Source organism: Somniosus microcephalus, unplaced genomic scaffold, assembly GCF_052327205.1.
Source record: "Somniosus microcephalus isolate GS21.2 unplaced genomic scaffold, FLI_Smic_1.0 unresolved_chr5, whole genome shotgun sequence".
NCBI classification, from domain to species: domain Eukaryota; kingdom Metazoa; phylum Chordata; class Chondrichthyes; order Squaliformes; family Somniosidae; genus Somniosus; species Somniosus microcephalus.
The window spans coordinates 15199080-15214416 of NW_028225183.1; the positions used below are offsets into that span (position 1 = coordinate 15199080).

The 15337-nt window shown below is 48.3% G+C and overlaps 1 non-coding gene across 1 annotated transcript; it reads right to left on the minus strand.

Moving 5' to 3' along the window:
* Positions 1-7706: 7706 nt before the first annotated feature.
* On the minus strand, positions 7707-7789 carry trnal-uaa (transfer RNA leucine (anticodon UAA)). The gene has a single exon. It is a non-coding gene; the product is annotated as a tRNA-Leu (tRNA).
* Between the last annotated feature and the right edge of the window lie 7548 nt (positions 7790-15337).

Consider the following 15337-nt stretch of genomic DNA (forward strand, 5'->3'; position numbering starts at 1 on the left):
TTCAAGAGCATTAAACAACGTAGTATTTCTCCTGTGGCCTAGGTCTCTCGTGATGCCGTGATGTAATAATGGGGTGAAGTGCTTGTTTTAATTTCTGCTTGAATCGTTGTTTGTTTGTAGCTTTGAATATGTCTTGGCACAGGAAACAAAAGGCAGCAGTTAAAATGGATCATTTGGGACGAAGTCCTCATATCTGTAGTCAGCAAGATTCGAACCAGCGCGGGGAAAAGGCAATTCATTTGCAGCTTACTGTCTTAACCACTCGGGCATGACTACCGCGACAATCGATTGGCCGCACGCAGCTTCTCATTTGCTGCAAAATCGGTGCCTATGGTGTGAACCCTCTGGTACATAATCCCTTGGGTTCCTGTGGAATAATTCCAATTGCAAACCATTTTAATCGACTGTCTCTGTGTCGCAGTGTGCCAGCGTGTTCGGCTGTTAACTGAAAAATTAGTGGTTCAACCAACCCAGGGACGTCAGTGCCTTTTAATGGCCCAGAACTTCGTGTCGGGGGGCTTGCCGCGCGTGCAAGCCCCTTATGTGCACTTACCCGGCGCGCCGACATCTGAAACCTGGCCCGCAGTGGATTTCCTGTCACAGGCAAGGTTCTGATGTCGGCGCGCTGTGCTAACCTGACCCAGCGGCGCAGTTAGTGCGATGTACCGGCTGGGATCAGGTGAGCACTGTTCAGCCAATCAGGGGAGGGGAAACTTCATTCATAAGTTTGATCGTAAAGACTGACAAACTCATGAAAAGTACGGCACCCCATAACACTACTTAAATTTTAATAAAATTTTAAAAAGCCTCCCAATAATTAAATTAACTATGAATAACTTTAAAAAACTATTTTAAACAATTAATCAAATTTTTGAAAAAAATAAATTTTTAAAAAATCGGGTCTAAAACTAAACTTACCTTACTGTAGATTCTTTAAAAATAATAAAACTGTGGGAAAAAAAATTCTAAATTTTACGTAAAGACCACTTACCTGTAAAACTAAATGCTTTCGTGTGGTTTTTCAATGCGTAAAACACGGAGCTCTTTACACATGCGCAAATCTGTAAAAATACAGGAAATCCAAGTCACACGTGCTGCCCAATACCGCGCATGCGTTCAGCCTCTTAACCCCTTGGGTCAGAGGACAGGAAATGCCGGTTTTCAGCGCATGCGCTGTGCATGCTGAAAACCGGCAATTCCTCCTGGCACACGGGTGAGTACCCTGTCCGTACTCACGTGTTGTGACAGGAATTACTGGGCCAATGTTTGCAAACTTTTCTATTGTATCAAAATGGAGACTTTGATTCCTTGAAATGAACAGCGGTGAGCATACTGCTGCTGCCTTCCTGCTTCCAATGGGAACAATCGCTTCAGCGTTCAGTCTTCTGCCAGGCAGCCTGGACATTCTAATTCCCTTTTACCAATATTCTAAGTGCAGCTTCTTGCCATGAAAATCCAGCTGGAAAATCGGCCACAGCAGAAAATCCATTCTGAAAACCCTTTTCTGCACTTTCCACAGTTTTACACTTACATGGATTAGAACGGAAAGCTTGAAACAATAACAATTGCGAGACAATTTCAGCTTCCGTGCATCGCCCCGCATCCTGATCACGAGTCAACAACCATACAATCACATAGAACTGCGCGAGAACGCTCCCATTTGAATGTGTCCAATCAGGACCTGCGGATTGAGCTGCTCCGTCACAAGCAGCTCCAGTACATTGGAGAGGACTCGGTTGTGAGTGGATGACCTGTTTCTGCCGCTGGCGCCGCGGCCGAGAAGCGAGAAGCCCCTGCAATCTCTTGTTTTCAGCCACATGCTAGAGGTATGAATTTCTAATCACAAAATCTTTGATCCGAGCTGATTTGGTTCCTGTGTTTGAATGTGGTTTAGTGCCTCGCACGGGCCTTGTGCTTTTCTTTTCACGTGCGGTTTGCAGTGTGTGACCGTTTAGCGTTTTGAGACTGAAACGAAGTGCAATGTCTAATTCAAATTGCTGCTTCATATGGCACTCGGCCAAATTGAGGCAATTCGACACTACGAACTGGATTTAAATCGTCTTTTCTCTCGTGTGCTGCTTTTTTCCATTTATACGGCCGCGTGCGCATCACAGAAAGTGTTTGGAGAATAAATCTGCGGCTGCATTGTATTTCCTGCTGGGTGTCCATCCAGTTAAATATAGTTTTAAGAACATAAGAACATAAGAAATAGGAGCAGGAGTAGGCCAATTGGACCCTCGAGCCTGCTCCGCCATTCAATAAGATCATGGCTGATCTGATCCTAACCGCCAATCAACTATCACAGAACCACCTCCTGAATCTAACAGAATTAGACACACGAAATAGGAGCAGGATCAGGCTATATGGCCCCTGGGCCCGCTCCGCTACCCACAGGGCCATGACCGATCCGAACCTAAACTAACTTGGCAGGGGGATGGGATACAGAGTGGAGCTATATTAGGGGGTGAATACGGAGGAAAAAACAAGCCAGCTGGGAAGGCAGAGCAAATATTGAAGGCAAAAGGGAATATGGCAAGGCTGGAAAGCATTTATTTTAATGCAAGGAGTCTTGCAAATAAGGTGGATGAACTGAAGTTGTTGTTGAACACATGGGAGTACGATATTGTTGCTATCACGGAGACATGGTTGAGGGAGGGTCAGGACTGGCAGCTCAATATTCCGGGGTATAGAATCTTCAGGCGAGACAGAGGGCGGTGTAAAAGGGGAGGGGGTGTGGCAATATTAATTAAGGAGTCAATTACTGCTGTAAGGAGGGATGATATATTAGCGGGTTCCTCTAATGAGGCCATATGGGTAAAACTTAAAAACAAAAAGGGGGCAAGCACTTTGCTGGGAGTGTACTATAGGCCCCCAAACATTCAGGGGGAGATAGAGGAACAGATATGTAGGCAAATCTCAGAGCAGTGCGAAAATAATAGGGTAATATTAGTGGGGGATTTCAACTTCCCCAATATTAATTGGGATAGTCAGAGTGTGAAAGGCTTAGAGGGTGCAGAATTCTTAAAGTGCATCCAGGAGAGCTTTTTGAGCCAGCGTGTAGAAAGTCCTACAAGAGAAGGGGCGGTACTGGACCTAATTCTAGGGAATGTAGCCGGGCAAGTGGTGGAAGTGTCAGTAGGAGAGCATTTTGGCGACAGTGACCATAATTGGGTGAGATTTAAGGTGGTCATGGAAAAAGACAAAGACGGCCCGGAAATAAGGGTTCTAAATTGGGGAAAGGCCTCTTTTAATATGATAAGGCAGGATTTGGCCAGAATGGGCTGGGAGCAGCTACTTATATGAAATTCCACATCAAAGCAGTGGGAGAGTTTCAGAAGGGAAATAGAGAGAGTACAACGCCAACATGTTCCCGTAAAGGTCAAGGGTGGTAACAACAAGCAAAGGGAACCTTGCATGACAAGGAATATAGAAAAATGCGTTAGGAAAAAAAGGGGGGCTTTTGGCAGTTACAAAAGACTAAAGACGGAGGAAGTCCTAGAGGAGTATGAAAAGTGCAGGGGCATACTTAAAAAAGAAATTAGGAGAGCGAGGAGGGGACATGAAATAACACTGGCGAGCAAAATAAAGGAAAATCCTAAGATGTTTTATAAGTATATTAAGGGCAAGAGGATAACCAGGAAAAGGGTAGGGCCCATTAGGGACCAAAGTGGCAATCTTTGTGTAGAGCCAGATGATGTAGGCGGGGTTTTAAATGAATTTTTTGCATCTGTGTTCACTATGGAGGAAGACGATGTAGACATAGAAATCGGGCAAGGAGACTGTGATATACTTGAACATATTAGCATTGAGAGGGAGGAGGTACTAGCGGTTTTAGCAGGCCAAAGTGTGGATAAATCCCCAGGCCTGGACGATATGTATCCCAGGCTGCTGTGTGAGGCAAAAGAGGAGATTGCAAGGGCTCTGACACAAATTTTCAGAACCTCTCTGGCCACAGGGGATGTACCAGAGTACTGGAGAACAGCTAACGTAGTACCATTATTCAAGAAGGGTAGCAGGGATAAACAAGGGAATTACAGGCCAGTGAGCCTAACATCTGTGGTAGGGAAATTATTGGAAAAAATTCTGAGGGACAAAATTAGTCTCCACTTTGAGAGGCAAGGATTAATCGGGGATAGTCAGCATGGCTTTGTCAAGGGTAAATCATGTCTGACCAATCTGATTGAATTTTCCGAGGGGGTGACAAGGTGTGTGGATGAGGGAAATGCTGTGGATGTGGTATACATGGATTTCAGTAAGGCTTTTGACAAAGTCCCGCATAGGAGACTCGTCAAGAAGGTAAGAGCCCATGGGATCCAGGGTGCCTTGGCACGTTGGATCCTAAACTGGCTGAGTGGCAGGAGGCAGAGGCTGATGGTCGAAGGTTGCTTTTGTAACTGGAAGCCTGTGTCCAGTGGGATACCTCAGGGATCGGTGCTGGTTCCCTTGCTGTTTGTGATCTACATAAATGAATTGGATGAGAATGTAAAAGGTATGATCAGTAAGTTCGCAGATGACACGAAAATTGGTGGGGTGGTAAATTGCGAGGAGGAAAGCCTCAGGCTACAGGACGATATAAACGGGTTGGTCAGATGGGCGGAAAAGTGGCAAATGGAATTTAACCCTGAAAAGTGAGAGGTGATGCATTTTGGACGGACAAATAAGGCAAGGGAATACACAATGAATGGTAGGGCCCTAGGAAGCACAGAGGGTCAGAGGGACCTTGGTGTACATGTACATAGATCCCTGAAGGCAGCGGATCAGGTAGATAAGGCGGTTAAAAAGGCATATGGGATACTTGCCTTTATTAGCTGAGGCATAGAATATAAGAGCAGGGAGGTTATGATGGAGCTGTACAAAACGCTGGTAAGGCCACAGCTGTAGTATTGTGTGCAGTTCTGGTCGCCTCACTATAGGAAGGATGTGATTGCTTTGGAAAGGGTGCAGAGAAGATTAACCAGGATGTTACCTGGAATGTAGCGCCTCAGCTACGAAGAAAGGCTAAACAGGCTGGGGTTGTTTTCCTTGGAGCAAAGAAGGCTGAGGGGGGACCTGATTGAGGTGTACAAAATGATGAGGGGCATAGATGGGGTAGATAAAGTGGAACATTTCCCCTTAGTAGGGGGGTCAATAACAAGGGGGCATAGATTCAAGGTAAGGGGCAGGAGGTTTAGAGGGGATTTGAGGAGGAACTTTTTCACCCAGAGGGTGGTTGGAGTCTGGAACTCACTGCCTGAAAGGGTGGTACAGGCAGGAACCCTCACAACATTCAAGAAGCATTTGAATGAGCACTTGAAATTCCATTGCATACAAGGCTATGGACCAAATGCTGGAAAATGGGATTAGATTGGACAGGGCTTGATGGACGGCGCAGACACGATGGGCCGAAGGGCCTCTTTCTGTGCTGTGTAACTCTGTGACTCATGTCCAAATTCCTGCCCGCTCCCCATAACCCTTAAATCCCTTTACTTCCAGGAAACTGTCTATTTCTGTTTTAAATTTATGTAATGATGTAGCTTCTACAGCTTTTTGGGGCAGCATATTCCTTGGAGCTACCACCCTCTGAGTGAAGTAGTTCCTCCTCATCTCAGTTTTGAAAGAGCAGCCCCTTATTCTAAGACTATGCCCCCTAGTTCTAGTTTCACCCATCATCGGGAACATCTTCCCCGCATCCAACCAATCCAACCCCTTCACAATCTTATATGTTTCAATAAGATCGCCTCTCATTCTTCTGAACTCAATGAGTAGAGTCCCAATCTACTCAACATCTCCTCATATGTCCATCCCCTCATCCCCGGGATTAACCGAGTGAACCTTCTTTGTACTGACTCGAGAGCAAGTATGTCCTTTCTTAAGTATGGACACCAAAACTGTACGCAGTATTCCAGGTGCAGTCTCACCAATACCTTGTACAACTGAAGCAATAGCTGCCTATTTTTATATTCTATCCCTCTAGCAATGCAAGCCAACATTCCATTGGCCTTCTTAATCACTTGCTGCACCTGCATACTAATCTTTTGAGTTTCGTGCATCAGGACCCCCATATCCCTTTGTACTTCAGTACTTTCCAGTTTCTTGCCATTAAGATAATAACTTGCTCTACGATTTTTCCTGCCAAAGTGCATAACCTCACACTTTCCAGTATTGTATTCCATCTGCCAAATCTCTGCCCATTTACTTAGCCTGTCTATGTCCCTTTGCAGGTTTTCTATGCCCTCCTCACTCACTACTTTCCCTCCCATCTTAGTATAATCTGCAAACTTTGATATGTTACACTCGGTCCCCTCCTCCAAATCGTTAATATAGGATGTAAAGAGTTGGGGACCCAGCACTGACCCCTGCGGAACACCACTAGTTACTGTTTTCCAGTCTGAGAATGAAACATTTATCCCAACTCTCTGCCTTCTGTTCGATAGGCAATCCTCTATCCATGCCAGAATATTACCCCCAATCCCATGATTTTTTATCTTAAGCAATAATCTTCTGTGTGGCACCTTGTCAAATGTCTTTTGGAAGTCTAAATACACTACGTCCACTGGTACCCCTTTATCCACCCTATATGTTACTTTCTCAAAGAACTCCAGCAAATTTGTCAAACATGACTTCCCCTTCATAAAACCATGCTGAATTTGCCCAATTAATTTTGATTATCCAAATGTCCTGTTACTGTCTCCTTAATAATGGACTCCAAAATTTTACCTACCACGGATGTTAGGCTAACCGGTCTACAGTTTCCAGCCTTCTGTCTACTGCCCTTTTTAAATGAGGGTGTTACATTAGCAGTTTTCCAGTCTGCCGGGACCTTTGCTGAGTCCAGGGAGTTTTGGAAAATTATTACCAATGCATCCACAATCCCTACCGCCACTTCCCTCAAGACCCTAGGATGTAAGCCATCAGGTCCAGGTGATTTATCCGCCTTGAGTCCCATTATTTTCTGTGGTGAAATGAAATCAGCAGACTGTATGAAGGAAGTACATATAAAATCTTTGAGGGCTTGACTGGGCGGATGCTGAGAGGTTGTTTACCCTGGCTGTGGAGTCCAGAGTTAGGGGAGAAAGTTGAGAATAAGAGGCCGGCCATTTAGGATTGAGATGAGGAGAAATGTCTTCATTCTAAAGATTGTGCAGCTTTGGAATTTACTACCACAGAGGGCTGTGGCTGTTCAGCCATTGAGTACATTCCTAACCGAGATGGATTTTGACATTACGGGAATCAAGGTATATGGGGCTAGGTCGGTAAGTTTCAGTTGAGGTAGAGGATCAGCAATGATCTTACTGAATGGCGGAGCAGGCTCGAGAGCCACACGGCCAAATCCTGCTCCTATTTCTTATGATTTAATGTACCGACCTTGGCCAGCGGGGTTGAGAACTGTGAATCGTCTGGCTTAGTTCATTAAATAAGCATCGCCGTAGGAAGCAGAACCAATTGGAAGATGACTGCGTGGACGACGTGTACTTTCTTCAATGGCTTGCAAAATAAATATTTTCGACGGTTAAAATTGCTTTCACGATTCAAGAGCATTAAACAATGTAGTCTTTCTCCTGTGGCCTAGGCCTCTCGTGATGCCGTGATGTAATAATGGGTGAAGTGCTTGTTTTACTTTCTGCTTGAATCGTTGTTGTAGCTTTGAATATGCCTCAGCACAGGAACCGAAAGGCAGCAGTTAAAATGAAGTAAAAACGGGTCATTTGGGACGACGTTTTAATTTCCATAGTCGACAGGATTATGAACCTGTGCGGAGAAACTCCAATGGATTTTAAGTCCATCGCCTTAACCACTTGGCCACAATTACCCGGGCAGTCGGTTGGACCCACGCAGCTTCTCATTTGCTGCAAGATCGCTGCCTCTGTTGTGAACGCTCTGGTACATAATCACTTGGGTTCTGTGGTAAACCATTGTTTGTATTCCTGTTTGTCCTGTTTGTATTCCACTGTGTACATGCCTGGACACGCCTCGGCTAACTCCTCCCACAGGTCCCAGTATAAAGGTGACTGCTCCCCAGCCCTTTGCATCCTGGGCCTGTCGACCACTCGAGGCAGACATCCATTCTGTTGTTAATAAAAGCCTTTAGTTACTCTTCTAACTCTCGGTCTTTTATGAGTAATTGATAGCGCATCAATTTTATTAACAACATTTTTATAATGGAGAAGATCCTCACACCAGCATGCCTGGACTTAGATCATCGGGAGGCGGACTCATCCACCAAGTTTACTCACTGGCTTAAGTGTTTCGAAAAATTCCTGACCGCCTCCGAAGCAATCAAATCGGACGAGGACAAACTGGATGTCCTGACCTCCAAAGTGAACCACCGAGTGTACTCTGTCATCCAAGACGCGACCTCGTACGCGGACGCTATCAAGCTCCTCAAGGACCAGTACACGCGCCCAGTGAACGAAGTGTACGCCAGGCACCTTCTGGGGAGTCGTAAACAACAACCTGGGGAATCGACCGTGGAATACCTTCAGGCACTGTCTGTGCTTGGCCGGGCCTGTGGTTGTAAGGATGTAAAGGCCGCCGTGTACACAGAGGAACTTATCCGGGACGCTTTTGTAGCGGGCCACAGATCCAATTACACCCGACAGCGACTGTTGGAGCAGAGTAACCTCGACCTCAACAAGGCCTCTGAACTCACACTATCATTGGATGCAGCCTACCAGGGCATGGATGCCTACTCCTCTGCACCGTGGACGCCGCGGGGAATGACAGCCTGGGACACGGTAGGACCGCCTCATAGCGCCGTGCCACCCCAGCCACACCCCAACAACGGCCCAACTACCGCAGCAGTGTCCCAAGGTCAGACAGCAGTGCCCCAAGGCCAGAAATGCTACTTCTGTCGCCAGGCAAAACACCCCAGAGCGCGCTGCCCGGCGAAAAACGCGATCTGCTCGGGCTGCGGGAAGAAGGGACACTACGCTAGCGTCTGCAGGGCCAAAGCCACCCCGAACCCCAGCAGCGCCGCGTGTGGGCCATGTGGGCCGCCATCTTGGACCTCCCCGGCCATGTGCGAATCACCGGTACAGCAGCCATTTTGGACGCCTCCAGCCACATGGGGATCATGGACGCCGCCATCTTGGATGACAGCCGGGACACAGCAGGCCCCCGACACTGCCTCATCTGATACCCGCAGCGACACACCGACCCCTACGCTGGCATCCGTTACACTGGACCAAGCGAGACCGCACCAACTGGCCAGTTCCACAATGGACATTAAGGTAAATGGTCACGATACAATCTGCCTTTTTGACTCTGGGAGCACGGAGAGCTTCATCCACCCCGCCACGGTGCAGCGTTGCTCTCTCCCAGTCCTGCCTGCACAACAGCGGATTTCTATGGCCTCCGAGTCCCAGTCGGCGGACATCGGCGGCTACTGCGTGGTGACACTCGTAGTAGACGGGACCGTGTACGATCATTTTAAACTTCTGGTCCTGCCTGACCTCTGCGCTGCCGTCCTGCTGGGGTTAGATTTTCAGTGCCACCTTAAAAGTGTTACGATGGCGTACGGTGGACCCCTACCCCCACTCACAGTCCGCAGCCAGCAGCTTCCAAATTGCCCGCCGCGCACCAGGTGCAACCTCTCCACACTCAGAGTCACCCCCCCACCACTGTTTGCTAACCTCACCTCCGACTGTAAGCCCATCGCCACAAAGAGCAGGCGATACAGTGCCGGGGACAGGGTTTCATTAAAACCGAAGTGGAGCGGCTCCTGAAAGAAGGGATTATTGAGGGCAGCACCAGCCCCTGGCGAGCCCAGGTTGTGGTCGTTAAGACCGGCGAGAAGCAGCGCCTGGTCATCGACTACAGCCAGACAATAAATCGCTACACCCTGCTGGACGCCTACCCACTCCCCCGTATAGCTGATATGGTCAACCAGATCGCGCAGTACCGCGTCTTCTCGACCATTGACCTGAAATCAGCGTACCACCAGCTCCCCATCCGCCCTGAGGACCGCCAGTACACTGCCTTTGAGGCAAACGGCCGCCTCTATCACTTCCTTAGGGTTCCCTTTGGCGTCACCAACGGGGTCTCCGTCTTCCAAAGGGAGATGGATCGGATGGTAGATCAAAATGCGTTGCAGGCCACTTTCCCATATCTGGATAATGTGACCATCTGCGGCCGTGACTTGCAGGACCATGACGCAAACCTCGAAAAATTCCTCCGCACCGCCCAACTCCTAAACCTGACATATAACAAGGAGAAGTGCATATTCCGCACAAACCGCCTCGCCATCCTTGGCTGTGTTGTGGAACACGGAGTCATCGGCCCCGACCCCGACCGGATGCGTCCCCTTATGGAACTTCCACTGCCCCACTGCCTCAAGGCCCTGAAGAGGTGCCTAGGGTTTTTCTCCTATTACGCCCAGTGGGTCCCCTACTATGCGGACAAGGCCCGTCCGCTGATCAAGTCCACCTCTTTTCCCTTGACGGCAGAGGCCCGCGTAGCCTTCCACCGTATCAAGGAGGACATTGCCAAAGCCACCATGCACGCAGTGGACGAATCCATCCCCTTCCAGGTGGAAAGCGACGCGTCCGACTTTGCCCTGGCCGCTACCCTCAATCAGGCGGGGAGACCCGTGGCCTTCTTTTCACGAACCCTCCAAGGCCCGGAGACCAGACACTCCGCTGTTGAGAAGGACGCCCAGGCGATTGTGGAGGCTGTGCGTCATTGGAGGCACTACCTGGCCGGAAAACGATTTACCCTGCTCACTGACCAGCGTTCAGTTGCTTTTATGTTTAACAACAAGCAGAGGGGCAAAATCAAAAATGACAAGATCTTGAGGTGGAGAATCGAACTTTCCACCTACAACTACGAGTTATTGTACCGGCCCGGGAAGCTAAATGAACCCCCGGATGCGCTATCGCGTGGCACCTGCGCCAGCGCGCAGATCGATAGACTACGGGTCCTCCACAATGACATAGAAACATAGAGATAGGAACAGGAGTAGGCCATTCGGCCCTTCGAGCCTGCTCCGCCATTCAATGAGATCATGGCTGATCTTCGTCTGAGATCATAGCTGATCTTACCAGTTCAGTACGCCGTCCCCGCCTTTTCTCCGTAACCCTTAATCCCCTTAGCCTTCAGAAATATATCCAATTCTCTCTTGAAAATATTTATTGAATTAGACTTCACAGCCCTCTGTGGCAGGGAATTCCACAGGCTCACCACTCTTTGAGTGAAGAAATTCTTCCTCATCTCTGTTTTAAATGATTTGCCCGCTATTTTTAGACTGTGGCCCCTGGTTCTGTGCTCCCCGGCCATTGGAAACATTCTCTCTGAATTCAGCCTGTCCAGGCCTGCCATAATTTTATATGTTTCGATGACCTCTGCCACCCGGGGGTCACCAGGTTCTTTCACCTCATCAAGGCCCGCAACCTGCCTTATTCTATTGAGGAGGTCAGGACCATGACCAGGAACTGCCAAGTCTGCGCTGAGTGCAAACCGCACTTTTATAGACCAGACAGGGCCCACCTGATAAAAGCCACTCGCCCCTTCGAGCGCCTGAGCGTTGATTTTAAAGGGCCTCTCCCCTCCTCCGACCGCAATGTGTACTTCCTCAATATTATTGATGAGTACTCCCGTTTCCCGTTCGCCTTCCCCTGCCCGGACATGACCAGTGCCACGGTCATTAAATGTCTGAACAACCTCTTCACCCTGTTCGGCTTCCCCAGCTTTATCCATAGCGACCGGGGCTCATCGTTTATGAGCGACGAACTCCATCAGTACCTGCTAACTAGGGGTATTGCCACAAGCAGGACCACCAGTTACAACCCCCGGGGGAACGGACAGGTGGAAAGAGAAAATGCGACAGTTTGGAAGGCCGTCCTGCTAGCCTTAAAGTCTAGGGGCCTTCCAACCTCCCGCTGGCTGGATGTGCTCCCCGATGCGCTCCACTCTATTCGGTCACTGCTCTGCACTGCCACTAACGCCACCCCTCATGAGAAAATGTTTGTCTTCCCAAGGAAGTCCACATCGGGGACATCGCTACCACCATGGCTGACGTCCCCAGGGCCGGTCCTACTGAAAAGACACGTGAGGACCCATAAAACGGACCCCCTGGTCGAGAGGGTCGACCTCCTCCACGCCAACCCCCAGTATGCTTACATCGCATACCCGGACGGGCGGGAGGACACAGTCTCCATAAGAGACCTTGCACCCTCGGGGACCGCAGTAACCCACTACCCACTACCACCCCCCCCACGATCCGATATCCAGCCCCAGCAGACGGCAGGCCTGGGCCCCGCGACCCGCTCGACATCTACGAGGACGACACGCCTGTGCCACAGCCTACGCTGGACTCGACGCTGGAAGCTTCACTACCCCTGCCGTCGCCACGCCGATCACAGCGGCAGACAAGACCTCCGGAGAGACTCCAATACACTAACTTTTAATACACTTCACCCCGCCGGACTCAATTTTAAACAAGGGGTGAATGTGGTAAACCACTGTTTGTATTCCTGTTTGTCCTGTTTGTATTCCACTGTGTACATGCCTGGACATGCCTCGGCTGACTCCTCCCACAGGTCCTAGTATAAAGGTGACTGCTCCCCAGCCCTTTGCATTCTGGGCCTGTCGACCACTCGAGGCGGACCTCCATTCTGTTGTTAATAAAAGCCTTTAGTTACTCTTCTAACTCTCGGTCTTTTATGAGTAATTGATAGCGCATCAGGTTCCTGTGGAATAATTGCAGTTGCTATTCCTTCATTGTCTCTGTGGCGCAATGGGCCAGTGCGTTCTAGCTATTAATCGAAAAGTTGGTGGTTCGAGCCCATGCAGGAACATAAGCTGCTTTAAATTTTTCAAACATATCTATGGTATAAAAATGGAGTCTTTGATTCCGTGGAATAAACAGTCGTGAGCATACTGCTGCTGCCTTCCTGCTTCCAGTGGGAACAATCGCTTCAGCGATCAGCCTTCTGCCAGGCAGCCTGGATATTCTACTTCCATTATACCACTATTCCAAGTGCAGCGTTCTTTCCATGAAAATACAGCTGGAAAATCATCCATTTTCTACACGTTCCTCAATTTTACACTTACATGGATTATAACGGAAAGCTTGAAGCAATAACAATTGCCAGACAATTTCAGCTTCCTTGCATCGCCCTGCACCCTGATCACGTGACAACAACCAACCAATCACATACAGCGGCGTGAGCACGCCCCCATTTGAATGTGTCCAATCAGGGACTGAGGATTGAGCTGCACAGTCACAATCAGCTCCAGTACGTTGTGAGTCGATGAATTGTTCCTGTCGCTGGCGCCGCGGCAGAGAAGCGAGCAACCCCTGCAATCATTTGTTTTCAGCCAAATGCTAGAGGTATGAATTTCGAATCACAAAATCTTTGACACGAGCTGCTTTGGTTGCTGTGTTTGGATGCAGTTTAGTGACTCACACGGGCCTTGTGCTTTTCTTTTTGCGTCCGGTTTTTAATGTGTGATCGCTTAACGTTTTGAGACTGAAACGAAGTGCAACGTCTGATTCAACTTGTTGCTTCATATTGCGTTTGGCCAAATTGAGGCAATTCGACACTACGTACGGCAATCAAATCACCTTTTCTCTCGTGTGCTGTTTTTCCCCTTTATACGACCGCGTGCTGGTCAGAGAAAGTGGTTGGAGAATAAATCTGAGCTCAATTTCCTGCTGCGTGTCCGTCCAGTTAAACATTGTTTTCTGTGGTGAAATGAAATCAGCAGACTGTACGAAGGAAGAACACATAAATTCTTTCAGGCCTTGAATGGCCGGATACTGAGAGGCTGTCTACCCTGGCTGTGGTATTCAGAACCATGGTTCAACGTTTCAGAATAAGTGTCCGGCCATTTAGGATTGAGATGAGGATAAATTCCTTCATTCACTGTCTGGCTAGGTCAGGTTGATAATATATTCTTGTTATATTGATCAGATTGGAGCGCAGGGGCAGATGGGATGTTTGGAAGGGCGAACGGGGAAGCGGCTGAGAGAGGTGGGTGTGAGAGTGGCAGCAAGCGTGGCACAGTCGATAGATTGTAAGTAATGGAAGCAATGTTTAACCGAGGCCTGAGACGCTGGAACTCATAAAATAACATTTTGCCGAAAACGAAGGTGTTACAAACAATATTTGGAGGTAAGGGTGGTTGAACCCAGGACCTCATACAGGCATGCGTTCTATCACTGAGCTACATCCCCAGCTGATGTTTTGTTTTAAAGTAGGACAGAAGAACCGTCAGTATTATCTTTCTAATCTCCCTTTGTGTTCCAAATCTGTGCTGAAGTATGTTCACCTGATGCAACCGTGTGTGAAGAGAAGAATTCTGGCCTGATCACTCCAGGAACAGCGAAAGAGGAAATGAGAAGGAAGACTTGAGGGATTAATTGGCATCTTCCCTCAAGGGAAAAGTAGACAGAGAGGAGACATCATCTAGGACTTTAACATTATTGAGGGGTTAAAGTCATAGAATATTACATCACAACAGGGGCCATTCGGCCTGCCGTGCCTGTGCCTCTTGGAAGAGCTGTCCAATTTCATCCCAAACCCCAGCGTTCTTCCCACCGCCCTGCGAGTTATCTTCAAATAAATGTCCAATTGCCTTTTCAAGTTGCTCTCGAATCTGACTCCACTGCCTTTTTAGGTAATGCGTTCCTGCTCTTAACAACCGTCTGTGCGCCAATATATTTTACATCCATTACCTCTGGTTATCATTCCACTTGTCAGAGTTTCCCTACATGCACTATCAAACCCCCTCATGTTTGAATATCTCGATTGAGCCTCCCTTAAACGTCTCTGCTCTAGGAGAACAATCCGATTTCTCCAATCTCTCCACATAACTAAAATCCCTTAAACCTGGTACCATCCTAGTAAATCTCCTCTGCGCCCTCTCCAAGGCCTTGCAATTCTGGCCAAAGTGTATGTCCATAATTGAACACAATACTCCAGCTGAGACGAAACCAATGTTTTAAGAAGGTTCAGCATAACTTCTTTATATTGCTTCTCTATTGCGCTATTGAGAAAGCCAACCATTCCATATGCTTTTTAACAGCCCTCTGATCTTCTTGAGGTCGATCAGAGAGTCAGCACCCACAACACCGGAGTGCAACCCATTACTGCTCTCTGGAAAAGTAACACCACCTAAAATCCAGTCTATTTCTCCCTCTGCGTCAGCTTGAGAATATATTCCTGATACATTAATCGGAATGGAGTGCAGGAGCAGATTGGAGGTGCTGTTCAACCCATTAGTTTGGAAGGGCGAACAGGGAAGCGGCGGTGAGATGGTGGCAGCAAGGAGGGCAGCACAATTGTAAAAGTGATGGAATCTGAGTAACTGAGATACAGCCCGCGTAGAGACGTGTGAGTGAACAGAAATTATTGCA